Below are 9430 nucleotides of genomic sequence, written 5' to 3'. Positions count from 1 at the left end.
GCGGCTGGGGCAGAGGTGCTGGGTTCCACAGGGTCCAGGCTTTTTAGCCAATAGCCTCTTCCTCTTCCTCCTTCAGGGAGGCCAGGATCCAACCTTCCAAAGGGCCTTTCCTTGGGGACTGTCCGGAGACCGTATGTTAGGAGACGAGGTCTGCCCAGTCCAGCCAGACCTCCCAGAGGGGAAGGGGTGGGAGGACTGGAGGTTTTAGATTCACAGAATATCAGAGCGGGGAGAGGCCTAAAGATCATTTTATCTACCCTCTCTGAGTGACAGAGGACTAAACTGGGGCCCAGAGAGGGTCAGTGACTCTCCCAGGTCACACAGCAGGTGATAGCAGTTTCCTGAGTCTTGCCTCAGTGCTCACCCTACAATACGGGGTTGTTTTCTCTCCTGTCAGAGGCCCATCACCCTGGCGGGCCTGGGTCAGTTCTCTGAGGGTGGAGTTCGCACTGCTCAACCCCTAACCCACCCACGACAGCCGCTTCACCCCTGTTCTGGCTCCATGAGGCCAGGACGCATCAGCCCTCGGGGGACAGGCTGACCCCTCCCGTGACCCCTGGCTTCCCTTGGCCTCGGCTTCCTGTGGCCCCGGAGGAACGGATTCTTGCCCAGAGCCTTTGTCCCCAGGGTCCTCCGCCCCTCCGCCCCCGGGGACCATCGTTTGGTGGGAAGTGCCCGGAGGAAGGAGTCGGAAAGCAAAGGCGATGCTTGCGACCCGCACCTTCGGCACCTGCGGCACCTGTGGCGGCGGCACCTGCGGCGGGCGGCGCGCTGCTGACCCCTGGTGGCCGCAAACGGTAGCGCATGTGCCGCCGCTCGCTCCCGGCGCCCTTTCCGGCTCCGACCCCCAGGGGCAGGTGCGCTCGCTTTGAAAACACATCGGCTGGAATTCCAGTTCCTCCTTCCCACGGTGACCAGACCTGGGGTCCGTTCCCCCGGCTCCGGCCGTCTCACTTGCACTACCTGCCTCCCCTGCTTTGCTTTTGCGCCCCACCTCCTCCGGGAGAAAGGCCCGCTCCTGCCATGGGCGTCCTGCCCTCTGGCCCCATTTAGAGCTCGTAGCGGGACGGGAGGGCAGGGCCATCGAAGTATTTAAATTTTGTTACAGTAAAATAAGAAGTTCGAATAGGTATGGAATCACATTTCAAAAATCAAAAAAACATGAAAAGGGACACGTTGAAAAATTTATACCCACCTCTACTCACCACACCTCTTTCCCACCCCACCTGTTTTTCCCACCATGTTTATTAGTTTCTTGTGTTTCTTTGTGCAAAATAAACAAATGCACATGTAAACTCTCAGTTTCCTCCTTCTGTGATGAAAGGCACACGTTGCCCACTGTCCTGAGCTTTGCTTTTAGTTGAGGGTCTTTCCCCACCCTCTGTCTCACTGTTTCTCAGTGGGGACACACCAGAGCTTAATAAACAAGGCCCAGATAGCTGACACCTGGATTGTTTTCAAATATCTGTAATTATAAACTCTTGGGAATTCCCTCGTGGTCCGAGTGGTTAGGACTCCACGCTTCCACTGCAGGGGGCACGGATTCAATCCCTGGTTGGGGAACTAAGATCCTGCATGCCTCATGGTGTGGCCAAAAAACCCCCTAAAACCAAAAACCAAACAAAGAAACCATACACAAAAAAACCACCAAAACTCTTGCAATGTAATAAGTACCTAATATATGCAATGAATGAATAAATGGCCAGGTGACAGAAGCCCTGAAGGCACTTCCCTGGGTTTATAGACATGCCCCTTCCTCCAAGGCACCAGCTCCAGGGAAGGCTCTAGGACGTTTGAAACAGTCATCTGTGCAACAGGGGGAAGCAGGGTCTTGCTTTATAGGTCAAACACCTGGTTCAGGCAGATTCGAAGTAGAAATGAAAAAAGGAAAATATATGAACAACGTTTTGAAGGAAAAAATAAGAAACCTGACATAATTTTCTGTAGATGAGGGACACCTGCAACTCTGTCTGCTCAGAAGGGGGTTGGAGGCCGAGGGGTCAGCGCCTCGGTCTGTGAGCTCCGGGAATGCCCTCTCTCTGACCCCCCTCAGTCCTCCTTGCCCTAAACATCCTCTGATGCTGGGAGCCGTATCTGGGGTCCCAGACCTCTTCCAGAAAAGCCCACACTTCAAACCCAGTAACTCACCCAAGGCCAAATGCAACAAAGCCACCACCAGGAGGAGAGGTGAATGGGTCAGGGCCTGGGAGGAGCGTGGCAGGGCCGTGAGCTCTGGTTCCACATGGAGTCCTGCCCCACAGACTGGGAGGCCCGTGGGAGGTGAGGGGTCGGATGGGGGTGCATCTGGGGAGGTCAGCACAGGAAAGAGAGAAGTGCTGGTCCCTGGGGTCTGAGCGCCAGCCAGAGGTCTCTGCCACCGTGTCCAGCGCTCTGACCCTCGTCCACGGCTCACAGGGCTTCTGGGCTGACGGCCTCATTTTGTCACAGGAGGTGCTGGGCCCGGTGTGATCTTAGAGCCCTTTCTGGCTCTGACAGTCAGTTCTGTGCTCTGAAGGAGGTGTTAACACTGCAGGGAGAAAACTCGGTCCATGGGGAGGCGGTAGCGCCAATGGCTGGAGGGGAAGGAGGTGCCAGCCTCTGAGTGAAAACCAGCCCTGAGTTCATCTTGGCAGGAAAGCCTCTGGTGAGGACCAGGGGGCAGCCAGGGCCTGAGATGAGAGGCCGGCCAGCTTCCCCGGGAGGAGGGCAGGGATTACCGCGCACCATTTCAGCAGCAGCACCTCTGCAGGCTCCGTCACTGCTCTTTTTTCTTTTCTTCCGTTCCTTCACGTCTGTTTGGTGACGGGACAAGCCGTTCGTCCTGCAGAGCACTCCCGTCTGGAACTGACTGCATCCCCGCGATGCTCCTTACCGTGTCCCTCTGCCCTTTATTTCCTGTCCATCGGTGGTCGGACCTCAAGTCTTGGCGAGCTGTCATTGACCCTCTCGCAGGCAGGACTAGGTCATGAGTCGTAAGAACGCACAGCAGCCAGGCTCAGGCTCGGGCTGTGCCCCGCCCAGGGCTGGAGGCGCGGGGCAGCGCCTCCGCTTGCTCGCCGCCGGCCACCTGCTGGAGGACAGTCCCCAGGAGCCTCCTCTCCCCCGTCCCCCGAATGCCCTCCCCTCCTTGTGAGGCCCGGGGCCGCAGCCCTGCGTTCCTCTGTTCACGGAAGACGTTCTCTAGGGCTTTCTTCTGTGCATGGGCCAAGGTGTCAGAAGTCACCCTTCCGCCCTCTCTGCAGCCGGGGCGGGAGGGCAGAGGCGGGGGGCGGGGCTCGATGACACAGGGCTTTACCTCAGCAGGTTTTAAAGATTTTCCGTAAATGTTACCTGGCTGCAAATCAGGGCCACGTGATCCATCTGACACTATCCCACCTGGCGGACCAGGGCTCCCACCCGGACCCACTGCAGCACGAGGCCATCCAGGAACCAAACCTTGTCACCCAGGATTAACACAGCCATGTCCCCTGCCTGCCTTTCCCGAGCAGGGGGTACAGGTGGGCCTGGGAACACGGAGCAGTGCAGTGACCTTGTGCTAGGGGATCTGGTGGGAGCTGAGCTCCGAGCCCTCGGGCCCCTGTGGGCCTTTGCTCTGCCCACTGCCACCCTGTGGTGCCTCTACGTCCCCCTCCTGCCCACTTACAAAGCCCGCATTCAGGATGGGCGTGTCAGCCATCTATACCATGGAGTGAATTATCTCAACTTTCTGTGTCCCTGTTTGCCCCGTCTTAAGTCAACGTTCTATGCAAGGTGTAGAAGGTGATTCCTTGGGGGTTTGGGGGGAGGGGTCCAGGAGCTGGCCTGGGCACTGGGGGCCTCCCAGCCACACTGGAGGCCACTTATTCCACTAATCGGCAGGGCCTGCGAAGGCAGTGGGAGGAGGCTGCCGGGGTTTGGGGGATAAATCATAAACGATGCCCTTGCTTTCCTGCTTACATTTAACTCGGTTGGGAAACAGATGTGGGACAGATGGAAATAAAAGGTCACATGTATTCCTGCTGAAAGCTTGTTGGAGAGCATGGCTTATTTGGGAGATGAATGGACTTGCTGACACTCTACCCTTGAATTACACTTATCCAGCCATCCCTGGCACAGCTGAAACCCCAGCCCCTCATTACTGGACCGAACACCGGGGCCCCTGATGGGGCAGCTCCCAGAGGGAAGAGAGGCCGAGCCGCGGCCGCCCATTCTTCCTTCCGAGCTCACCCATCAGGAGAGTCCCATGTCCTCGGCCTGGGTGGAGAGAGGCCCAAGTGCTATGGACCAACGTTCCTCTTCAGGGAAACGCGGGGAGGAGATCAGTATTCCTCCCAACAGAGGCGAACGCACCCTCCTCTTGGGATTCTCCCGCAGCACCACGCAGGGGGCCTGGGGAAGTAGCTGTGAGATAAGCCCCCCTCCGTCCCTTCACTGACCACCCACCATGCCCGCCCGCCTCCCTGCTGCCCATCCTCCACTCTCCTTCAAGCCACAGCATCCCTGCCGTTCCTCTACTGGGAACCCACAGCTCTCTGACTTGTTTCTTTTGTCTGCTTCCTCCTGGTGTCAGGCATAAAATGCCAATCCCTCCCCCCATTATCCTTTTATTCCCTTCTTATGTGGAAAAGGAACCCCTGATTTTTAGCCAGGCATAAAGCTACATTTTCCAGCTTTTTTGCTGCTAGGTGTGGTCATGTGCTTAAGTTTTGGCCAATGAGGTGTAAGCAGAATGGGTATATAAGACTTCTTGGAATTGTACCTGTAGGGAGATGGCATTCCCTTTTTTGTCTCTTCTTTCCTGATGGCTGGAATGTGAACATGATGGCTGGATCTTGAGCAGCTATCTTGGACCATGAAGTGGAAGCTGTGCAGCAAAGATGGCAAAGGAGAAAAATAGGAGCCTGAGTGCCTAATAAGTTTGTGGAGCCACAACACCAAGCTTGTACTCTTCTCTCCCAACCTTGTTCACATGAGAGAAACAAATCTGTTTCTTATTTAAGCCACTGGTCTTTGGAGGTTTCTGTTAACGGCAGCCAAACCTAATCCTAACTAATACAAAGTATGTGCGTGGGTGTGAGCAGGCTTCTGCTCACGTGTGTACATGCAAACATGTATAAGCAAGTTTCTGGGGAAAGTAGCAGTGTGGCTAGTCATCCACTTGCCTGCTAATATTGATTGTAAATCTGTCATGTGCACCTCACCCTGACAGCCCTTATGAGAGAGACAAAGATGAACAGAGAGGGACCCTGCCCCCAAGGATCGTTGCTGTTGTGGTTGTTAGAGGAGGGTTCTTAACCTCTTCTTCCTTAAGAACCCTGGAGGATCTAAGGAAAGCTTATCAGTATTTGAACACACATGCACACAGAGTTTGGATTACAATGATCAGGTTGGAACCTCCCAGAATGCACCTTCTGTTCTGTCATCATTCCTGAAAAACACCAGCCTGTTTCTGATCCCTGCCAGAGACGGAGCTGAGTTCACAGCCAAGGAAGACTGAAAGCAGGGCAGACCCAGACAGGGACAAACCTGACCCAAACTGAGAACCCTGGAGATGAAAGAGCAGTGATTACAATACAATTTTTTTTTTAAATTTTTATTTATTTATTTATTTTTGGCTGTGTTGGGTCTTCATTTCTGTGCGAGGGCTTTCTCTAGTTGCGGCGAGCGGGGGCCACTCTTCATCGCGGTGCGTGGGCCTCTCACTATCGCGGCCTCTCTTGTTGCAGAGCACAAGCTCCAGACGCGCAGGCTCAGTAGTTGTGGCTCACGGGCCCAGTTGCTCCGCGGCATGTGGGATCTTCCCAGACCAGGGCTCGAACCTGTGTCGCCTGCATTGGCAGGCGGATTCTCAACCACTGCGCCACCAGGGAAGCCCTACAATACAATTTTGATCACCAAGTTGCATAACAAATTTCCCCAAAACTTAATGACTTAAAGCAACACACATTTATTATCTCCTAGTTTCTGAGGGTTAGGACTTCAGGAGTGACATAGCTGAATAGCTCCATCTTGGGGTCGTTCATGAGGTTTTGGCCAATATGTCTGCCACGGCTTAAGGGTCTGCCTCCAAGATGGTTCTCTCACTCAACTGTGGGCAGGAGACTTCGGGTCCTCATCTGTGGGCCTTTCCAGAGTTGCTTGAGTGTCTTTATGACATGGCATTTGACTTCCTTAGAATGAGTGATCCAAACAAAGGCAATGTGGAAGCCACAATATCTTTTATGACCTAGCCTTGGAAATCACATACCATCACGTCTGCCCCATTTTACTTATTCAAAGTGAGTCATTAAGTGCAGCCTACACTCAACGGGAGGGGAATTAGATTCCACCTCTTGAGAAAAGTATTGTCAAATAAACTGTGGACATATTTAAAAACCACTACACCAAGAAATGCTCTAATTACTGAAGTAGTTTCTAGGTAGTTTGATAGCAGGAAGAAATTGAGAACATTCTAATCCTGGAAAGCTATGTCCCCTGGCAGGGTTTATGTGTTGGGCTATTGTAGGTTTGAATAATGTGAGTCAGTCTTCCAGATCCTGCTCAACTGTGGGTAAGCTGACATTATTAAGATCTTGGTATGATTTCAATCTTCTGAAATTTGTTAAGATTTGTTTTATGGCCTAACATATGATCTATCCTGGAGAATGTTCCATTTGCACATGAGAAGAATGTGTATTCTGCTTCTGTTGGATGGAATGTTCTGCAAATATCAGACCATCTGGTCTAACGTGTCACTTAAGTCCAATGTTTCCTTACTGATTTTCTGTCTTGGTAGGCTATCAATTGATGTAACAGGGGTATTCAAGTCCCTTTCTATAATTGTATTGATCTCTATTTCTTAACAAATATCTTTTGTAACAAGTGTTAACAAATTTAAGAAGACTGAAATCATATCAAGCATATTTTATGACCACAATGGTATGAAACTAGAAATCAATTACACGAAGAAAACTGGGAAATTCACAAATATGTGGAGAATAAAAAACATGTTACTGAATAACCAATGGGTTATTAATTAACCTATTAATATTAAAAGAAAAATTTTAAATGCCTGGAGACAAATGAAAATATAACATACCAAAACTTATAGGATGCAGCAAAAGCAGTTCTAAGAGGGAAGTTCATAGCAATAAATGTCTAGCTCAAAAAACAAGAAAAATTTCAAATAAACAACCAAACTTTATACCTCAAGGAACTAGAAAAAGAAAAACAAAGACCAAAGTTAGCAGAAGGAAGGAAATAACAAAGGTCAGAGCAGAAATAAATGAAATAGAGACTAAAATGACAATAGAAAATATCAATAAAACCAAAAGCTGATTCTTTGAATAGATAAACAGAACTGGCAAACCTTTAGCTAGACTCACCAAGGAAGAAAAGAGAGAGAACTCAAATAAATGTCAGAAATGAAAGAGAAGATGTTGCAACTGATACTACACAAATACAAAGGATTATAACAGACTACTATGAACAGTTATATGCCATGAAATTGAGCAACCTAGAAGAAATGGATAAATTCCTTGAAACATACAACCTTTAAAGGCTGAATCATGACAAAATAGAAAATATGAACAGACTCATAACTAGTAAGGAGACTGAATGAGTAAAAAAAAAAAAAAACAAACCTTCCAACAGGGACTTCCCTGGTGGCCCAGTGGTTAAGACTCCATGCTTCCATTGCAGGGGGCACAGATTCAATTCCTGGTCAGGGAACTAAGATCCCACATGCCACATGATGTGGCCAAAACAAACAAACAAACCCTCCAACAAACAAAAGTCCAGGACCAGATGGTGAATTCTACCAAATATTCAAATAATTAATACCAATCCTTCTCAAACTTCCAAAAAAATAGAAGAGGAGGGAACACTTCCAAACTCATTTTTCAAGACCAGCATTACCCTGATACCCAAACCAGACATGGACACCACAAGAAAAGAAAATTACAGGCCAATATCCCTAAAGAATGTAGAGGCAAAAATACTCAACAACAACATATTAGCAAACCAAATTCAACAATACATTAAAAGGATCATACACCATGATCAAGTGGGATTTATTCCAGGGATGCAAGGACAGCTTGTCATCCACAAATCAATCAATGTGATACATCACATTAACAAAATGAAGAATAAAAATCATATGGTTATCTGAATAGATGCAGAAAAAGCTTTTGAAAAAATTCAACTTTCATTTATGATAAAAACTCTCAACAAAGTGGGCATAATAAAGACCATATATGACAAACCTACAGCTAACATCATACTCAATAGTGAAAAGCTGAAAGCATTTCCTCCAAGATCAGGAACAAGACAAGGATGCCCACCCTTGCCACTTTTATTCAACATAGTATTGGAGGTCCTAGTCAGAGCAATCAGACAAGAAAAAGAAATAAAAGGCATTCAGATGAGAAAGGAAGGAGTAAAAGTTTCATTATCTGTAGATGACATGATACTATACATAGAACTCTAAAGACTTCACACACTCACACGCACACACACACAAACCCTCTTAGAACTACTAAATTACTTCAGTAAAGTTGCAGGATACAAAATTAATATACAGGGGACTTCCTTGGTGGTGCAGTGGTTAAGAATCCTCCTGCCAAGGCAGTGGACACGGGTTCGAGCCCTGGTCCCGGAAGATCCCACATGCCGCGGAGCAGCTAAGCCTGTGTGCCACGACTACTGAGCCTGCGCTCTAGAGCCCATGAGCCACAACTATTGAGCCCACGTGCCACAACTACTGAAGCCGACGCACCTAGAGCCCATGCTCCGCAACGAGAAGCCACCGCAATGAGAAGCCCACGCACTGCAACAAAGAGTAGCCCCCACTCGCCGCAGCTAGAGAAAGCCCACGTGCAGCAACAAAGACCCAACGCAGCCAAAAATAAAAGTAAATAAATAAATAATAAATTTAAAAAAATCAATATACAGAACTCTATTGCATTTCTATATATTAATAACAGAATATCAGAAAGAGAAATTAAGAAAACAATCCCATTTACCACTGCATCAAAAGGAATAAAATAGGGACTTCCCTGTTGGTGCAGTGGTAAAGAATCCTCCTGCCAATGCAGGGGACACGGGTTCGAGCCCTGGTCTGGGAAGACTCCACGTGCCGCGGAGCAACTAAGCCCGCGTGCCACAACTACTGAGCCTGCGCGTCCGGAGCCTGTGCTCCGCAACAAGAGAGGCTGCGATAGTGAGAGGCCCGCGCACCGCGATGAAGAGTGGCCCCCGCTCGCCGCAACTAGAGAAAGCCCTCGCACAGAAACGAAGACCCAACACAGCCAAAAATAAATAAATAAATAAATAAATAAATAAAAGTACAAACTTTCAGTTATCGGATAAAACGCAGAGACGGAACCACAGGTCCCGAGATGCCCCACGCCCCGCCCCAGACACGGAGGCGGCACTACAGCTCCCGAGGTGCCCCGGGCGCCACCGGCCCCTG

Source organism: Balaenoptera physalus (assembly GCF_965194825.1).
Source record: "Balaenoptera physalus genome assembly, chromosome: 13".
NCBI classification, from domain to species: domain Eukaryota; kingdom Metazoa; phylum Chordata; class Mammalia; order Artiodactyla; family Balaenopteridae; genus Balaenoptera; species Balaenoptera physalus.
The sequence above is the reverse complement of the archived record's forward strand: the minus strand, read 5'-3'. Positions refer to the sequence as shown.